This window comes from Canis lupus, chromosome 1 (assembly GCF_048164855.1).
Source record: "Canis lupus baileyi chromosome 1, mCanLup2.hap1, whole genome shotgun sequence".
Taxonomy (NCBI): Eukaryota; Metazoa; Chordata; class Mammalia; order Carnivora; family Canidae; genus Canis; species Canis lupus.
In genome coordinates, this window is record NC_132838.1 from 63,290,020 (window position 1) to 63,308,716 (window position 18,697).

The window sequence follows — 18,697 nt, forward strand, 5'->3', positions numbered from 1 at the left end:
CTTGCATCACTAAGGGGAAAAGAGCAGGTGTAGGGAGAATGAAATGACAAGATTTTGCACAATAGCGATGAAGGAGGAGTTACAAAGAAAGAGTTTCAATAAACATGCATAGTCAGTTGTGGTTATAATCTATGCTTACTTAGAGTGGAATTCCATGATGCAAGACAAATAACAACTGGAGCATTATAATCTGAGCAATTCCCTGAGCATTATCTCAGTGCATTCTCAGCAAGCCCATTTTCATCTGAACACTCAGAACATTTAGTGGAGACTAGAGTGGGTAAAAGACTAAAATAATGGATAATGAAGGTTAATGATAAGGCTCAAAGGAAAAAACTAATCCATAAATAACTTAATTGACTTATAGAAACAACTTGAATACTTTTTAAAGGAAGACAACAATTCCAGCATTCAATGATTTAAAATTATCTAGTGTTATTTAAATGCTACTAAAAACACAAAGAAATAGAAAAATGTGCTCCATTTTAGAACATCAGTCAATAGAAACAGATCCAGAGATGGCAAATATCATGGAATTAGCAGAACAGGGCTTTATAATACCTATTATGAATGCACTAAATAATTTTTAAAAATCCATGAACATATTTAGGAAGAAAATAAGAAAAATAAAAAATAACAAACAAACAAAAAGCACCTAGAGAAGAATTATAAGATGTCTGGTGAAAAAATTCATTGGTTGTGCTTATCAGCAGATTACATATTGTAGAAAAAAAGATCAGCAAATTTGTACATACAGCAAAAGAAAAATTCCAAATTGAAGCATAATTAGAAAAAGACCTAAAAGTTAGCAGAATCACAGTGATGTAGGACAACATCAAGTGGTCTAACATATGTGTAATTGGAATCCCAGAAAGATGAAAAGCAGTAAAATATTTGAAAAAGTAATGACTAAAATTTTCAAACTGGTCAAAATCAGAAATCTATAGACAAATGTCCTCAATAAAACTAAAGTATGATAAAAACATAGACCATGATACAAAGGTATATGGAAAATTGTCGAAACAAATGATGATCACAAGAAAATCTTAAAGGCAGAAAGAATATACCTATATTGTATGAGAAACAAAGGTGAAGTCTGAAGCCAGAAAACAATGGAATGGCACATTTAAAATACTTAAAGAAAAAAATGACAAACTACAATTCTATATTCAGTAACTAAATTCTTTATGAATTAAGGCAGCACAAAGTTGTTGTTGTTGTTGTTGTTGTTTTTAACAAATAACACCTGAACAATTCGTTGCCAGCATATCAGCATTTAAAATTTTTCAGACAGGAAAAGTAATAAGTGATGGAAGCTTGGCTGTTTTTGTTTTTGTTTTTGTTTTTAAGATGAATTACATTTTATGTATGACCCAGAAATTCCATGTCTAAGTGTTTACTCAGGAGAAATGAGAACATATCCACATAGGGAGTTGCACATGAATGTTCTAATAATGTTCTTTATTCAATATAGCCCAAAACTTTGAACAACCCAAATGTACTTCAATGGTGAATGGTAAAAGAAATTATGGTATAAAAAATAAAATATTACAATAAAAAGGAATGGATCACTGATGAAATATTATTGAAGAATCCCAAAAGCCAAACATTCCTAAATTTTCTGGTGTCACAGAGCTTGTCATTTTTTTCATGGCCCTGAAAGAAAGAAAGAAAGAAAGAACTGATTATATACTTAGGTCAAAATGATTCTTAAGTATTTCTGTCCTAGTATACACTTAGTGGCTGTTTGGAAAATAATATACATCATTAGTTGAAAGAAAAATAACATTTGTATTTCATTCTATTAAAAAAGCCATATTTATTTGTGAATTGTATTTGTGCACCTGTTGGGCACTGCATAACTTCTTAATGTGGACTCAAATTGGACATCACCACCCTAATTACCTCTTCCACATTGATTTTCTTGTGGCATTTATTTATTTATTTTTTAATTACAGCCCAAAACTCAGCTTCACAAAGATTTGGTGTCATCAAAAGAAATGTAACTCAATTTAATGTTGAAATTGTGTATTACTTCAAGCTAGTAGCCCACACAGCTTTTGGCAGATGTCACTATGTTTCTTTAAAAATCTAAAACATGTGATGTCCTTGTGAATTCTCCAGTGTCCCTGTGTGACTCTGCATAGTTTTAGAACTATGATAAAAAAAAAAAAAAAGTTGTCAAATTTGGGGCACCTTGGTGGCTCAGTTGGTTAAGCATCTGCCATAGGCTCAGGTCATGATCTCATCAAGCCCCACTTTTTGGCTCCCTGCTCAGTAGGAAGTCTGCTTCTCTCTCTCTGCTTGTTCTCGCTCTCTCTCTTAAATAGTAAATAAAATCTTTAAAAAAATTGTCAAATGAAAAAAATAACCAAAAGGGTATGCATGTATGCACTGTATGATTACATGCATATGAATATATAGGAAGTACAAAATTCAACTATCATGACAGAGAGAACAGAGTTTTTTAGAAACCAAAGATAGGCAGAGATTTCACAACAAAGATGCTTGAATGACACTTTAGATAATGCTAATGCTCTTTATCTTGATTATGGTGATGGTTACACTGGTGTGTACATTTGAGTATTCTCTTAAAATGGGTGTGTTCTATTGTATACATATTATATTTCAAAAAAGTTGATACAGAGATAAAAAAAGATAATCTTTTGAGAAAATACTTAAAATGTCTATTGAAGGGGAGTTTCTTTTAGAATAGCTAAATTTAGATTAGAAATCAAGATGACATAGAAAAATGCAAGATATATATATATTAATCTTATATATATATATACAATCTTTTTTTTTCCTTTAATAAAAATAGGAAAGATGAAAGTAAAAGTAAAATTAAGATAATTATTTTTGGAGAAGGAGTTAGAGAAATTCATAATAGGAAAGTTTTTAGAATTTTTATAGGATCAAATAGGCAGACATAAGCTCAGTTAAAGAGTGGCATACTTACCAACAGTTTAGTGCATGTTCTACCAGAGTACAAATGGAACCTTTACTAAAATATAGAAGATATTGCCTTTGAAATCAGAAGTTTTTAATCAAGGACATGGCCAAAATTATTTGTTCAGCCAAGATTGGATATAAAGGTAGTATATACAAGCCACATGGCACTTTAATCTTGTGGCTGGATCTACAGACTAAAATATAACAACATAAACCAATATTTATTGAGCACTTTCTTTATTCTAGTTTTTATTAGACTGTCAATTAAATCTTATAGCAACTTTATGATATAGGTACTTTTACTTCATCTCTATTTTACACATGATGAAATTGAGTCACAATGAGTTTACATAGCTTGTTAATGATAAAATACTATTTGACTTAAGCCTCAGTAATCTGATCTCAAGGCTTCTCCTTATCACTATGCCCAAAGCTTGTCAATGCCTGTGCATGATTCTAGATCAAAAAGCTATGTCAGGGGTCTCTAGGTGGCTCAATCATCTAAGTATCTGACACTTTTTTGTTTTTAAAGATTTTGTTTATTTATCTGAGAGAGAGAGAGAGAGAGAGATAGCAAGAGAAGCATAAGTTGGGGGGGAAAGACAGAGGGAGAAAGAATATGTTGGGCTCCATGCTCAGCAGAGAGCCTGCTTCTCCTCTTCATCTGCCCCTCCCCACTGCTCTCTCTCTCTCTTTCTCTCTCTCTCTCTTTCTCAGTCTCTTTATCTAAAGCAAACAACTAATTAAATCTTTTAAAATATTATGTCAAATGAAAAAAAAGAACTTAGAGTATGCATGTATATGCACATGTATGAATTCAATCAGAAGACTTGATTTACCTTAAAGATGGGTTGAGTTGTAGCACTGAGATGTGGAGCTGATATCTAGCTGTAGATAATATGAAGCCCTTGGGATCTTTATTTTTTAAGATTACAAAACAGGCTTTTCCTTTCATAGTTTTTTCTTAGGATACTTCCTTTGTTGTATAATTTTGGCAAGGAATCTGAAATGAGTAAGAGTATAATGCTTACAATGCTTCTTAAAAGTAGGGCATGACTTTTACCAAAGCATTGAATGTATACCTCAAGAAACCATCAAATACAAGGTTATTAAGACATCTTTTTCAAAGGTCTTTTGGTGAACTACATAAATTCAAGTATCGGATTATTATTTTATAAAAAAGGAAAAATAACACAGGGCAAATAATGTATGACAAAGGCTAATGGGTTATATAAAGGACTAAATTTTACAGCATCAAGTTTTATGAAAAGTAAATTTTTTTCCTGGATTAGAAATATTACCAAATAAAGAGAAGTAAGAAGAAGATAGTTATTTGGAAAAGACTTATTTAAAAAAAAGGAAAACCCCAGCAGGCAATAAAAATAAAGGTCAAACATACTGTTTGAACTTGAGTACAGAAGTTTTTTTGTTTTTTTTTTTAAAGAAGTCCAAATTCATTTTCCAGAATCTTTCTTTTTATATAGGGTCACTTTAATATTTTCACAGACTAAAGAAAGTATTAGACTTTAGGAAGAGTTATAATGAGAATGAACTATTTCTCTCCTTGTGAGATGTGATAATTAACATGTACATAACTTTATCCATTTGCTTGACTGGCTTACTTTTTTTTTTTTTTTTTTTGAAAAAGAAGAGTGAGCAAATGTAAAGTTAAAAAGTAAAAGAATCTAATACTGAATTTCTAAATTTTTAAACAGATGTATTTGTTATAAATGTACTTATTTGATTTAAAAATATATTCTGGACCATTTAACTCTTAATAGTCCTGACAGTATGCCTTAATGGCCAAACTATTACAATTGTACTCTATTATCAAGTTAAAGACTTCATAATCTGCTTCCACAGAAATTGACTTATTTTCATCTAATATATAGCACATGCTGGACTGCCAATCATGTAAAGAAAACATGAGGATTTATGTCTTATGCCTAGAATAAACAAAGCTAGGGAGAATGTTGCTCTCACCCTAATAATAAGAAAATGCCAGGGAGTCTACAGATTTATAGACTTGAACCCACAAGAGAGCTGTGGTTAATGCACAAAAGCTAGCATGCAATATAAGGAAAGATGGTAAGGCATCTTGAAGTAGAGATGAGATGTAAATCCTAGCTCACTGGAGCTGTGAGGAAAATGGGGCCTCTACAGCAGGGAAAAAACAAACATTAGCTACAATTGCAATGAATTGGTACAACTCATGAATAAATATGGGCTACCATTATAGTATATAACCCCTAGTAGCCACAAGAACAAGAATTCATATCCCCTCATGGGCTCTTATTCATGGACCTTACCTGGTGCTCCTGAGAAAGATTGGGACAGGACAGGAGACTAGACAAATTCTTTTTCAGTGATGCAGTCCTGGTGGAGGGAAGGCCGGAAAGGAATAGAGCCCTACTTGGTCTTTTTGCCTCTAAGGAAAATAAAAGCCTTAAGACATGGGCAGGAAGAGCTAAAAACTATAACTTTCCCAAAGCAAGGATGAGGTCAGACTGTGCTGGAGAAGATAGAGGAAAAAAAAAATAGAACAAGAAAAGCCTCACAATTCTACCACTGAGAGAAGGGCAGCGTTTCTGAGAAACCCCACCCTGAAGCCCAGGAAAACAAGTGAGTCAGGAAGAGGAAACTGTCCTCTTCCACTTCCATGCAGGGTAGCATACCCCAAGCAACAAGCAATAGCTGACTCTTGCTGGAGGAAGAACAGGTTATATAGAAAGGAAAGCATTTGGAAAGGCCTAAAAGATATACATGAACATCAAGATAACCATTCATTTAAGCAAAAATTGCACCAGAGGGATTTGAAGCTGATGATGCACTGAAGGTAAGTAACCACAGCAATAACAAAGCCCAAGTCCAGTTCCACTATTGAGTAGGATGACTCAATCCCCCATCCTAAGAGTATCAGAATGTGAAACATGTCCCTTTTCAGGAAAAATTACTATTATCTAAATGTTTAATACTTTCTATACTATACTGACAATAAAAAATAGAAGACATATAAGAAATAGACTGGAAAAAAAATCACTGTTAAAAGACAAAGTAATTAACAGAATCAGACTCACAGATGAGCCAAATGTTGGAAATACCCTACAGGGAATTTACAATAAACTTGATTTATATGAAAAAGTCTATAATGAAAAAAGTGGGCAACATGAATAAATAGCAGAGAGCAGAGAAAATGTCAATAGAGACAAGGCAATTATAAGGAAAAGTCAAATAACAATGCTTGAATTCTTTTTTTTTTAATAAATTTATTTTTTATTGGTGTTCAATTTACCAACATACAGAATAACCCCCAGAGCTCATCTTGTCAAGTGCCCCACCCAGTGCCCATCACCCATTCACCCCCACCCCCCGCCCTCCTCCCCTTCTACCTCCCCTAGTTTGTTTACCAGAGTTAGGAGTCTTTATGTTCTGTCTCCCTTTCTGATATTTCCCACACATTTCTTCTCTCTTCCCTTATATTCCCTTTCACTATTATTTATATCTTGTTTATCCATTCATCTTTCGATGGACACTGAGGCTCCTTCCACAGTTTGGCTATTGTGGACATTGCTGCTATAAAAATCAGGGTGCAGGTGTCCCGGCATTTCATTGCATCTGTATCTTTGGGATAAATCCCCAACAGTGCAATTGCTGGGTCGTAGGGCAGGTCTATTTTTAACTCTTTGAGGAACCTCCACGCAGTTTTCCAGAGTGGCTGCACCAGTTCACATTCCCACCAACAGTGTAAGAGGGTTCCCTTTTCTCTGCATCCTCTCCAACATTTGTGGTTTCCTGCCTTGTTAATTTTCCCCATTCTCACTGGTGTGAGGCGGTATCTCATTGTGGTTTTGATTTGTATTTCCCTGATGGCAAGTGATGCAGAGCATTTTCTCATATGCATGTTGGCCATGTCTATGTCTTCCTCTGTGAGATTTCTCTTCATGTCTTTTGCCCATTTCATGATTGGGTTGTTTGTTTCTTGGGTGTTGAGTTTAATAAGTTCTTTATAGATCTTAGAAATTAGCCCTTTATCTGACACATCATTTGCAAATATTTTCTCCCATTCTGTAGGTTGTCTTTTAGTTTTGTTGACTGTATCCTTTGCTGTGCAAAAGCTTCTTATCTTGATGAAGTCCCAATAGTTCATTTTTGCTTTTGTTTCTTTTGCCTTCGTGGATGTATCTTGCAAGAAGTTACTGTGGCTGAGTTCAAAAAGGGTGTTGCCTGTGTTCTCTTCTAGGATTTTGATGGACTCTTGTCTCACATTTAGATCTTTCATCCATTTTGAGTTTATCTTTGTGTATGGTGAAAGAGAGTGGTCTAGTTTCATTCTTCTGCATGTGGATGTCCAATTTTCCCAGCACCATTTATTGAAGAGACTGTCTTCCTTCCAATGGATAGTCTTTCCTCCTTTATTGAATATTAGTTGACCATAAAGTTCAGGGTCCACTTCTGGGTTCTCTATTCTGTTCCATTGATCTATGTGTCTGTTTTTGTGCCAGTACCACACTGTCTTGATGACCACAGCTTTGTAGTACAACCTGAAATCTGGTATTGTGATGCCCCCAGATATGGTTTTCTTTTTTAAAATTCCCCTGGCTATTCGGGGTCTTTTCTGATTCCACACAAATCTTAAAATAATTTGTTCTAACTCTCTGAGGAAAGTCCATGGTATTTTGAAAGGGATTGCATTAAACGTGTAAATTGCCCTGGGTAACATTGACATTTTCACAATATTAATTCTGCCAATCCATGAGCATGGAATATTTTTCCATCTCTTTGTGTCTTCCTCAATTTCTTTCAGAAGTGTTCTATAGTTTTTAGGGTATAGATCCTTTACCTCTTTGGTTAGGTTTATTCCCAGGTATCTTATGCTTTTGGGTGCAATTGTAAATGGGATTGACTCCTTAATTTCTATTTCTTCAGTCTCATTGTTAGTGTATAGAAATGCCACTGATTTCTGAGCATTGATTTTGTATCCTGCCACACTGCCAAATTGCTGTATGAGTTCTAGCAATCTTGGGGTGGAGACTTTTGGGTTTTCTATGTAGAGTATCATGTCATCAGCGAAGAGGGAGAGTTTGACTTCTTCTTTGCCAATTTGAATGCCTTTAATGTCTTTTTGTTGTCTGATTGCTGAGGCTAGGACTTCCAGTACTATGTTGAATAGCAGTAGTGAGAGTAGACATCCCTGTCTTGTTCCTGATCTTAGGGGAAAAGCTCCCAGTGCTTCCCCAGTGAGAATGATATTTGCTGTGGGCTTTTCGTAGATGGCTTTTAAGATGTTGAGGAATGTTCCCTCTATCCCTACACTCTGAAGAGTTTTGATCAGGAATGGATGCTGTATTTTGTCAAATGCTTGCTCTGCATCTAATGAGAGGATCATATGGTTCTTGGTTTTTCTCTTGCTGATATGATGAATCACATTGATTGTTTTACGAGTGTTTTGAATTTTTTTTAAAGTAAATGTATCATATACAAGAGGTAATAGAAAAGAAGAAGCCTTTGGAGAGCTTGTCAGTAAATACACATAGCTGAAGAAAGAACTAATAAATCTGAAGATAAGGAAACAGAAATTATGCAAAGTGAAATTCAAAAAGAGAAAGAATGGAAAAAGGAAACCCAGAACAAAACATCCAAGACCAGGAGGCAATGTCAAATAGTTGAATTTACTTATAGTCTTCAGAAGGAAAAGAGAGAAAAGATTAAGAAGAAAAAATATTTCAGGAGATAATGGCTGAAAATGATGAAATAAACCACAACTCAAGAAGTTCAGAAAACACCAAGCAGAAGAATAAATACCAGTAAACATTTTTAGACACACCATCTTCAAATGCTGAAAATCAAACATAAAGAGTAATTCTTGAAGGCAGTGAGGGGAAAAAGTCACCTTACACACAGAGGGGAAAAAAAAGAAAACATTTCATAAGTCTGAAAAACAGAAAAATAAGTTATGTGAACTTTTAACTCAGAATGTATATCCTGCAAAAATATTTTTAACAATTAAAACATAATAAAGACTTTTAAAAATAAAAAAGTTAAATATACTAGGTATTTTCGGGATCCCCGGGTGGCGCAGCAGTTTGGCGCCTGCCTTTGGCCCAGGGCGCGATCCTGGAGACCCGGGATCGAATCCCTTGTCGGGCTCCCGGTGCATGGAGCCTGCTTCTCCCTCTGCCTGTGTCTCTGCCTCTCTCTCTCTGTGACTATCATAAATAAATAAATTGAAAAAATATATATACTAGGTATTTTCTTTAATACATTTGTTTTTCTTTTTAAATAGCCTCCACATCCAATGTGGGGCTTGAACTCACAATCCTGAGATAAAGGGTCACATGCTCTACTGACTGGGCCAGCCAGGGATCCCATATACTAGTATGTTTTTCCTTTTAATTGCCCTGAAAAAATTAGCTCTTTCATGCAAGAAGAGTGAAAAAGATTTTTGGTACATAGATTGTGTAAAGGAAAAATAAGTAATAATGCATAAAATGTGAGAGGGAGGAATTATAAATCTAAGTTCTTACACTATGCATGAAATGGGAAATAACCTTTCAAAGATAGGTTATGATTAATGAGAGATCTTTATTGTAACCAATTGAAAGATGCTAAAATAATTTATAAAAAGAAATATATACTATAAGTCAATGGTGAAGATAAACTAATCATAAGAAATTCGCAATTACTATAAAAACAGGCAGGAAAGAGGAGAGAGGTAACAAAGCCCAGCTGAAACAAATAGTAAACAACAAACAATATGTAGGCTTAAATCCAATCATGTTACTGATTTATTAAATTTAAATGATGTAAACCTATCAATTAAAATACAAAGTGTCTTGATAACAAAGTAAAGACTTGAAAACAAAGACGAAACCATATGCTTTCTACGAGAAGTGCATTTTAAATATAAGGAGATTGAGAGGTTAAAAGTAAAAAAGAAAAAATATATAGCACACAAATACCAGTCAAAAGAATGATGTATCTATATGAATTTCAGGTAAAATGGATTTTAGCACAAGGAAAATTGTCAATGAAAGAAACATTACATGATGTTAAGTGGGCTGATTCAATCAGGAAAACATACATATTCTGAATGTGAATGCATCTAACAACAGAGCTTCAAAATATGAAGCAGAACTGTAGAACGGAAAGGAGAAATAAATCCATTATTATAGTTGGAAATTTTAAAACATTTTCAGCTTATAGTTAGAAAAGATAGGCAAAGCATTGATAATGAACCAGAAGATCTGAACAGCCCAAGCAACAAACTTAACAATTGAAATTTGTAAAAACACGTCACTAAAAAACAGCTGAAAATACATCCTTTTCAAGTGCATATAAAACATCCACCAAGATTCCGGAACATATTTTCCGGAACATATAAAGAAATCTCAACAAACTTAAAAGAATTGATATTCTAGAAATCATCTTCTTTGACCATTGAAGAATTGATAAAGAAATAAATAACAGACCTGGTAGATATTTGGACTATCTCCAGTTTTTTTTCTTTAAAAAGTGCTACTATAAACATTTTTATTAGTTCTTTATGATGCATATACATGTGCATGGAAAGGTGAAGCCCTTATATCTCAGAAGTGAAGTATTGGTTTATAGATTATGCAAATGTTCATCTTCAGTGGATAATTCTAAACAAATTTTCTGACTGCTTGTAACAATTTGCAACCAACAGCAGAGTACGGGATTCCCAAATTCTTCCGATCACTTGCTACTGTCAGATTTGTTTCTTTGAACTTCTAGTGGGTACATAATCATAGATCATTATTCTTATTCCTCATGATGTGACTTGTCAAATCCCCCATAAGGTACAAAGCAGAAGTGAATATGGAACTGCCCCATTGTATTTCCCTTTCTCTAGGATTTTGACCTCTTGATACCTAACTGCTGCACTTGCTTTTTTATTTCTTTAGTTCATTTTATCAACTAGCTTTTATGATTATTCTCAGAAAAAGAATGAGTTTGATAAGATTACTGTAGCATGGCTGGAAGAGAATTCTCCTCATATTTTCTTTGTAATTATAAAATATTTCTTTTTTTTAATATTTCAATCCTTTATTGAATAGTCCCCTATCATACAGATGCAAATCATATCCCATTTTTTTTGCTATTTTTGATGTTTCAGTGAATAATGTTGGACACACGTTGATAAAAATATATAAATGTGTATGTATGCACCCCCCCCACACACACACATAATGCTAAATTCACTGAAGAGGGATTTCAGATTCAAAAATAACATGCATTTATAATTTTGTAAAAGACTAATTGTTTCCAGATAACCTTGTCCCTGGGTATTGCTCCTTCTGAGGGCTCTGAGTTGTTCATAGTGGTTAACATTTAGTATGGGGCTATCTCTTTATGGAAATGAATATTCACTGCTGGATTTTGAGCTCTGTCAATGCTAGGCTCTTCCATAGTCTGATTCTGAACACTGTGTGCAATTGCCCATATAGATGTTGTTGATCTCACTTATGTTGGTTGCACTTAAAAATAGTTTTGAGTTTTCATGGGGTTTTTGTTTGTTTGTTTGTTCCCCAGTTTAATTGAAGATACATGATTTTGGATTTTTTATTTGTTCATTTGTTTGGTTCTTTGCTATCCTATGTGGATTCCAAGAAGTAGAAAAATTGGATGCCATATTTCTCTTAGAACCAGAATAGCATTCATTTCAAAAAATAAAATAAAATTTGGGGCACCTGGATGGCTCAGTGGTTGAGCATCTGCCTTTGGCTCAGGCATGATCCCGGGTTCCTGGGATCGAGTCCAACATCAGGCTACTGTGAGGAACCTGCTTCTCCCTCTGTCTATGTCTCTGCCTCTCTCTCCATGTCTCTCATGAATAAATAAGAAGAATCTTTAAAAAAATTAAATAAAGCAAAATTCAATATTTTTAAAACTGGAAAATAAATTGTTTTAAATTGAAAGTACTCCATTGCTAACATCAGTCTACTGCTAAGGCTTTGGATGACTGAAATGCAGAGACTTTTACAATTAATAGCCACCTGTTTCTTTCAAATAAAGTTTCAGCATGGGTTAGGAAGCCAACCATACTTTTTTGAACAATGGGGAAGACATTTACATTTGTAACTGTTAGTTACAGAAATTTGATAATATTAGGCAAAGATTTTCTAATTGGTCATTCTGAGTAACAAAAATCTGATGCCCACATTTCAGATCTCTGGAAATAATCCCAACTTTTAATCTCATTATGAGCTATATGAAAAATATTTTAAAGAAATAAAAAGATCATAATTCACATTGTTAACACCCTCGGCTTTACAATTGTACCTTTGATGTGAAATAGTCTTTAGTTCTCCTTAGTTCAAAAGACTCTGCCTGAATATATGATAAATCCCATTCACATTCTATTTTATTCAGTTCTGTTAAAGTTTATAATCCCTGTCTAGCATGAAGGAAACTTATTATATGCATGTCTAAAATGACTTAACTAGCTGCTTAGCCATGCTAAAAACTGTTCAAAATAAAAAAGTCTTAAAATGGCTTCAATCCATGCTCTTGATATCCATCCTACTGAAATTTGTTATTACAAATTCAGTTTAAAAATATATTTTTTTTTTACTTTTAACTACAAACTCTTAGCTAGTTGAGGAGGAATTGGTAAATGTTATTTGCTTCACTGGTTGCTTCATATCACTTTTTACTATAATATAATACTAACCCCTTCAAAAAATAAAGCATATTTAGTATGTTGATTATTTAGAGCACATTTTGAGAAATGATATAAAAATTGTCCTTTACATTTTACATGACATAGCAAAAAAATAACATATTTTACATGAATGGAATATCTACTGTGGAATATGAGACCACAACACAATTACATTTTCTGTAATTTAATTTCAGTGTTACTAACTTTACTCAAGAAATGGGCGACCTTTTGAAATAGAGAAAACAATTTTGAAATGGGCTGAAAGATTTTTATTCTTTGGTTACCAGGCCAATTCCTAGATCTATAAAGATATTTTTAAAGTATCTAATAGAATAAGAAGAATAAGACTCTAACCAAGTTAGAATAAAAATGTCAAAATGATTCCATAGTAGACTAACAACTAGAGCATAATAGTAATCAAACTAATAATCAAAAGTATAATGCTATTAGCTTACAGTTAATGAGGACATAATTTTTTTATACAAGCATACCTAGGAGATGTTGTGGGTTCCAATTTCAGACCACTGCAATAAAGTGAATCAAATGACTTTTTGGTTCCCTAGTGCATATAAAAGTTATGTTTATTCTATACTGTAGTATTAAGTATGCAGTAGCATTTTAAAAAAACAATATACATACCTTAATTTAAAAATACTTTTTTGTCAAAAAAATGGCCAATGATCGTCTGAGCTTTCAGAGAGTCATAATCTTTTTGCTGGTGGAAAGTCTTGTCTCAATGTTGTTAGCTACTGACTTATCAAGGTGGCTGTCGCTGAAGGTTGGGGTGGCCACAGCAATTTCTTAAAATAAGACAACATTGAAGTTTGCCACGTTGTTAAGTCTTCCTTTGCAAACAATTTCTCTGCAGTGTGCTATTCTGTTTGACAGCATTTTATCCATGGTAGAATGTCTTTCAAAATTGAAATTAATCCTTTCAAACCCTGATGTTGCTTTATCAGCTAACTTTATGTTGTATTCTAAATTCTTTGGTGTCACTTTTTTTTTTTTAAAGATTTTATTTACTTATTCATGAGAGACACACACACAGAGAGAGAGAGAGAGAGAGAGAGAGAGAAGCAGAGACACAGGCAAAGAAAGAATCAGGCTCCATGCAGGGAGCCCCACGCAGGACTTGATCCTGGGTCTCCAGGGTCACACCCTGGGCGGAAGGCAGGCGCTAAACTGCTGAGCCACCAGGGCTGCCCTTTGTTTTCATTTCCACTATCTTCACTGCATCTTCACCAGGAGAAGATTCCATCTGAAGAAACCACTTATTTTGCTCATTCCTAAGAAGCACTCTTCCTCTGTTGAATTTTTATCATGAGAGTGCAAGAATTCAGTCACATCTTGGGGTTCCACTTCTAATTCTACTTCTTTTGCTCTTTTTACCACATCTGCATTTGCTTCCTCCACTGAAGTCTTGAACCCCTCAAAGTATCCATGAGGGTTGGAATGAAGTTTTTCCAAACTTCTTTTGATGTTGATACTTTGATCTCTTTTTCATGAATCATGAATGTTCTTAATGGCATCTGGAACGATGAATATTTTCCAAAGGTTTTCAATTTACTTTGCCCAGATCCATCAGAGGAATTATCTATGGCAGCTGTGGCTTTCCTCCAGCAGAGCTTTTGAGTGACCAGTGTGTTGTCAATGAGCAGTAATACTTTGAAAGGAATTTTTCTGAGCAATAGTTCTCAAAGGCAGACTTCAAATATACAGTAAATTATTTTATGAACGGATATATTGTCATTCAGGCTTTATAGAGCACAAGCAGAGTAGATTTGGCATAATTCTGAAGGCCTTAGGATTTCAGAACAGTCCATAAATGTTGGCTTATACTTAAAGTCACCAGCTGGATTAGTCCCTAACAAGAGAGTCAGCCAGTCTTTTGAAGCTTGGAAGCCAAACATTGACTTCTTCTCTCCAGCTATGAAATTCGTACATAGCACAATCTTCTAATATAAGGCTCTTTGATCTACATTGAAGATCTATTGTGTAGTGAAACCCCCTTCATCATCTCAGCTGAATCTTTTGGATAACTTACTGTAGCTTCTACATGAGCATTTGTTGCATTACTTCACACCTCTATGCTTTGGAGATGGGTTCATTCCTCAAACTTCATGAACCAACCTCTACTTGCTTCAGACTTTTTTTCGTTAGTTTCCTCACCTCTCTCAACTGTCATAGAATTGAAGAGAGTTAAAACTAAAATCAAAATTGGCTAACATGAAAAACACAAGAAACAGCAAGTGTTGGCAAAGATGGGGAGAAAAAGGAATCCCTACACACTGTTGATGAGAATGCAAACTGGTGCAGCCACTGAGGAAAACAATATGGCGTTTCCTCAAAAAGTTAAATATAGAACTACCCTATGATCCAGATATCACACCACTGGGTATTTACCAAAAAAATACAGAACATTAGTTCAAAGGGATACATGCACTTCTAAGTTTATAGCAATATTATTTACAATAGCCAAATTATGGAAACTGTCCTAGTGTCCATCAATTAGTGAATGCATAAAAGAAGATGTGGTCTATATATACAATGGAATATTTTTCAGCCATAAAAAAGAATAAAATCTTACCATTTTCAACAACACGAATGCAGCTAGGGAGTATAATGCTAAGTGAAATAAGCCTGCCAGAGAATGACAAATATCATATAATTTCACTCATATATGGAATTTAAGAAACAAACAAACAAACAAACAAAAAAAGCAAAGAATAAAAAAGGAGAGAGAGACAAATCAAGAAACAGACTCTTAACTGTAGAGAACAAACTGATGGTTACCATGGGGGGGTGGCTATGGAAGAAATAGGTAATGGAGATAAAAGAGAAAAGAGTACACTTACAATGAGCACTGAGTAATGTATGGAACTGTTGAATCCCTATATTGTACAGGTGAAACTAATATAACACTGTATGTTAACTATAATGGAATTACATTTTTATTATGAAAATAAAAGAACTAAAGAGAGTTAGCTTTACTCTAGACTATGCTTTGGCTTAAGGGTATATTATAGCTGGCTTGATCTTCTATCCAGACCACTTAGACTTTTTCCATAACAGCAATAAGGCTGTTTTGCTTTCTTATCATTCATGTGTTCACTGGAGTAGCACTTTTAATTTCCTTCAGGAGCTTTTCTTTTGCATTCACAACTTGGCTACCTGTCTAGTCCAAGAAACCTAGTTTTTGGCCTAGGACATACCTACCTCACTAAACTTAATCATTTTTAGCTTTTAATTTAAAGTAAGAGACATATAATTCTTCCTTTCATTTGAACACTTAGAGGCTATTGTACCACTGTAGGGTTATTAGTTGGCCTAATTTCAACTTGGTTGTGTCTTAGGCACTAGGGAGGCCAAAGGAGAGGGGGTGATGGGACAATAGCTGGTCAACACCCACAACAGTTATTAATTTTGCCATCTTACGTGGGTGCAGTTCATAGCACCGCTCCCCCCCCATTACAATAGTAATATAGTAACATTACAGATGACCATAACAAATATAGTAATAATTTAAAACTTTAGGGGATCCCTGGGTGGCTCAGCAGTTTAGCCCCTGCCTTCCGCCCAGGGCTTGATCCTGGTCCCAGGATCGATTCCCACATCGGGCTTCCTACATGGAGCCTACTTCTCCCTCTGCCTGTGTCTCTGCCTCTCTCTGTGTGTCTCTCATGAATAAATAAATAAAATCTTTTAAAAAAATAATAGTAAAATAAAATAAAACTTTAAAATATTGCAGGAATTGCCGATATGTGACAGAGAGGTAACAAATGATGTGAAGGGAATTACTCAATGTAGGGTTGCCACAAACCTTTAATTTGTAAAAAGAAAAGAAAAGGAAACAACAATAACAAAACACAATAGCTGCCAAGTGCAATAAAGCAAATCACAATAAAATGAGATATGCTTGTATATGGAACACCAATTCAATGATAACAGGAATAAGTAACTTTATTTTTCCTTCAGAAAGGAGGTCTTTTATAAAAAGGTTTTTTTATTAAAAAAAAAAACAAGTTTAAGAAATCTGTCCAGTTAATATTTATACTTATTTCAACAGGGATAAATTTTAAATGTTAGCAATGTTTCTTTATCCTTTACAGTCTATAGAGGAAGATATTATGCTTTGGGGGTCAGCCCTGTAACTCTCATTTATCAATCAGCTGAGAAATTAGTATTTGTGGATTTTACTTTTTTAAAAAAAATAGCCGTTCTAATAGGTACGTAATGGTATCTCTTTGTGGTTTTATTCTGAATGATTAATCTACTGATTAATGACATTGAACGTCTTTTCATATGTTTATTTGCCATCCATATATATTCTTTGATGAGCTGTCTATACAAATTCATTGCACTTAATAAAAATTAGACTTTCCTTATTACTGATTTTTGATGGGTCTACATACATTCTAGATGAGTCATTTGCCAGAAAAAAGTGTTTTGCAAATATTCCTTTGGTCTGTGTCATGTTCTTTGATTCATTTCACAGTGTCAAGTAGATGTTCAATTTGTCAAAATTTTCTTTTATGGATTTTGCATTTGCAGTCATATCTAAAAAAGCACTGTCTTATCCAGGGCCATAAAGACATTCTGCTGTTTTCTTCTATGTGTTTCACAGTTTTGAGTTTTACATGTAGGTCTCTGATCCATTTTGAATAAATTTTCACACATGTGCAAGATACAACAGAATGTCAGAGTTTATTTAATATGAATGCTAATTAGTCTATCATTTATTGAAAATGTTATCTTTTCCACTTAGATTTGGTTTTGTAATTTTTTTCCAAAACCAATTGATCATATATGTGTGTACCTATTTTTGGAACACTTTTCCTCTTCTGTTGATGTCTATATCTTCCATTACACTAAAACGCATTCATTGAATTTGAGTTGTTAATATTTTGTTAAAGAATTTTGCCTCTAGGTTCATGAAAGTTATTGATATTTGGGGTTCTTTCCCCCTTTCTTGTAATATCCTTGCTTAATTTTGTAAATGAGAGAGAAATGGGTCATTTTCTTTTGTTTTATGGAGGGATTTGTGCAGAATTGGTGTTATTTCTTTCTTAAATGTCTCATAGAATTCACCAGTGAAGTTATCTGGGCTGTGAGTGCTGTCGTTGGAAGATTTTCAGTAAAAATTCCATTTTTAATATAGCTACAGGATTGCTCAGGTTATCAATTTCTTCCTGTATGAAATTTGATAGTTTCTGTCTTCCTAGGAATTTGTCCTTTGTATCTAAGTTGTTGAATTTATAGACAAAGTTGTAATATTCTTTATTGTCCTTTTAATGACAGTAGAGTTGGTAGTGATGACCCATTCTTCATTTCTAACATTGGCAAATTTTAGTCTCTCTCATTTTGACTAGATGTTTATCAATTTTTTGAGCTTTTCAAAAAACAGCTTTTGATTTCATTGATTTTTTTTGTTTCTCTATATTCAATTTTATTGGTTTCTACTATAACCTTTATAATTTTCATTCTTCTGTTCTGAATGTATTTACTATAAACATTCATGAATACTATAAAACAATGAAAAAGAATAAACTTCTATATTCAATAAAATGAGTATGTCTCACTTGTATGCCTTAAATCACAGACTAGATACTGGACACAAAAATATGTAATTTACGATTTCATTCATGTGAAGGTCAAAACTGTCAAAACAATTTGGTAATGGAAGTCAGAGTAATGGTTACCCAAGGGATACTGACTGGGTAAGACATGAATGAGACTCTGGAGCACTGTTAATGTTCTGTATAATGTTCTGTATCTTGACTTAGGTGATGATTTCCTAGATGCATCTAGCTCTCTACTTGAGTTATGTACATGAGATACCAGTCTATAGATGTTTATTAATAGGGAAGCTGTGTATGTCCTTGAATAAAGAAATAATCCAGGATACATTGTTAAGTGAAGAAAGGAAAGTACACGGATGATATTTATGATATGCAGTGTTTGTGTAAGAAAGCAACAAAATGAGAATACATATTTGTTTTCATTTGAATTTGCAGAGGATGGATACGTACGAATCTGTAAATGTGATTAGTTGTAGGAAGT

The 18,697-nt window shown here is 33.9% G+C and overlaps 1 long non-coding RNA gene across 1 annotated transcript; it reads right to left on the bottom strand.

Moving 5' to 3' along the window:
- Nucleotides 1-1,382: 1,382 nt before the first annotated feature.
- Nucleotides 1,383-5,510, bottom strand: LOC140618053 (uncharacterized). The gene is made up of 3 exons (XR_012018240.1): nucleotides 5,262-5,510; nucleotides 3,792-3,955; nucleotides 1,383-1,656 (listed from the first exon to the last, which is right to left on the bottom strand). It is a non-coding gene; the product is annotated as an uncharacterized lncRNA (long non-coding RNA).
- Between the last annotated feature and the right edge of the window lie 13,187 nt (nucleotides 5,511-18,697).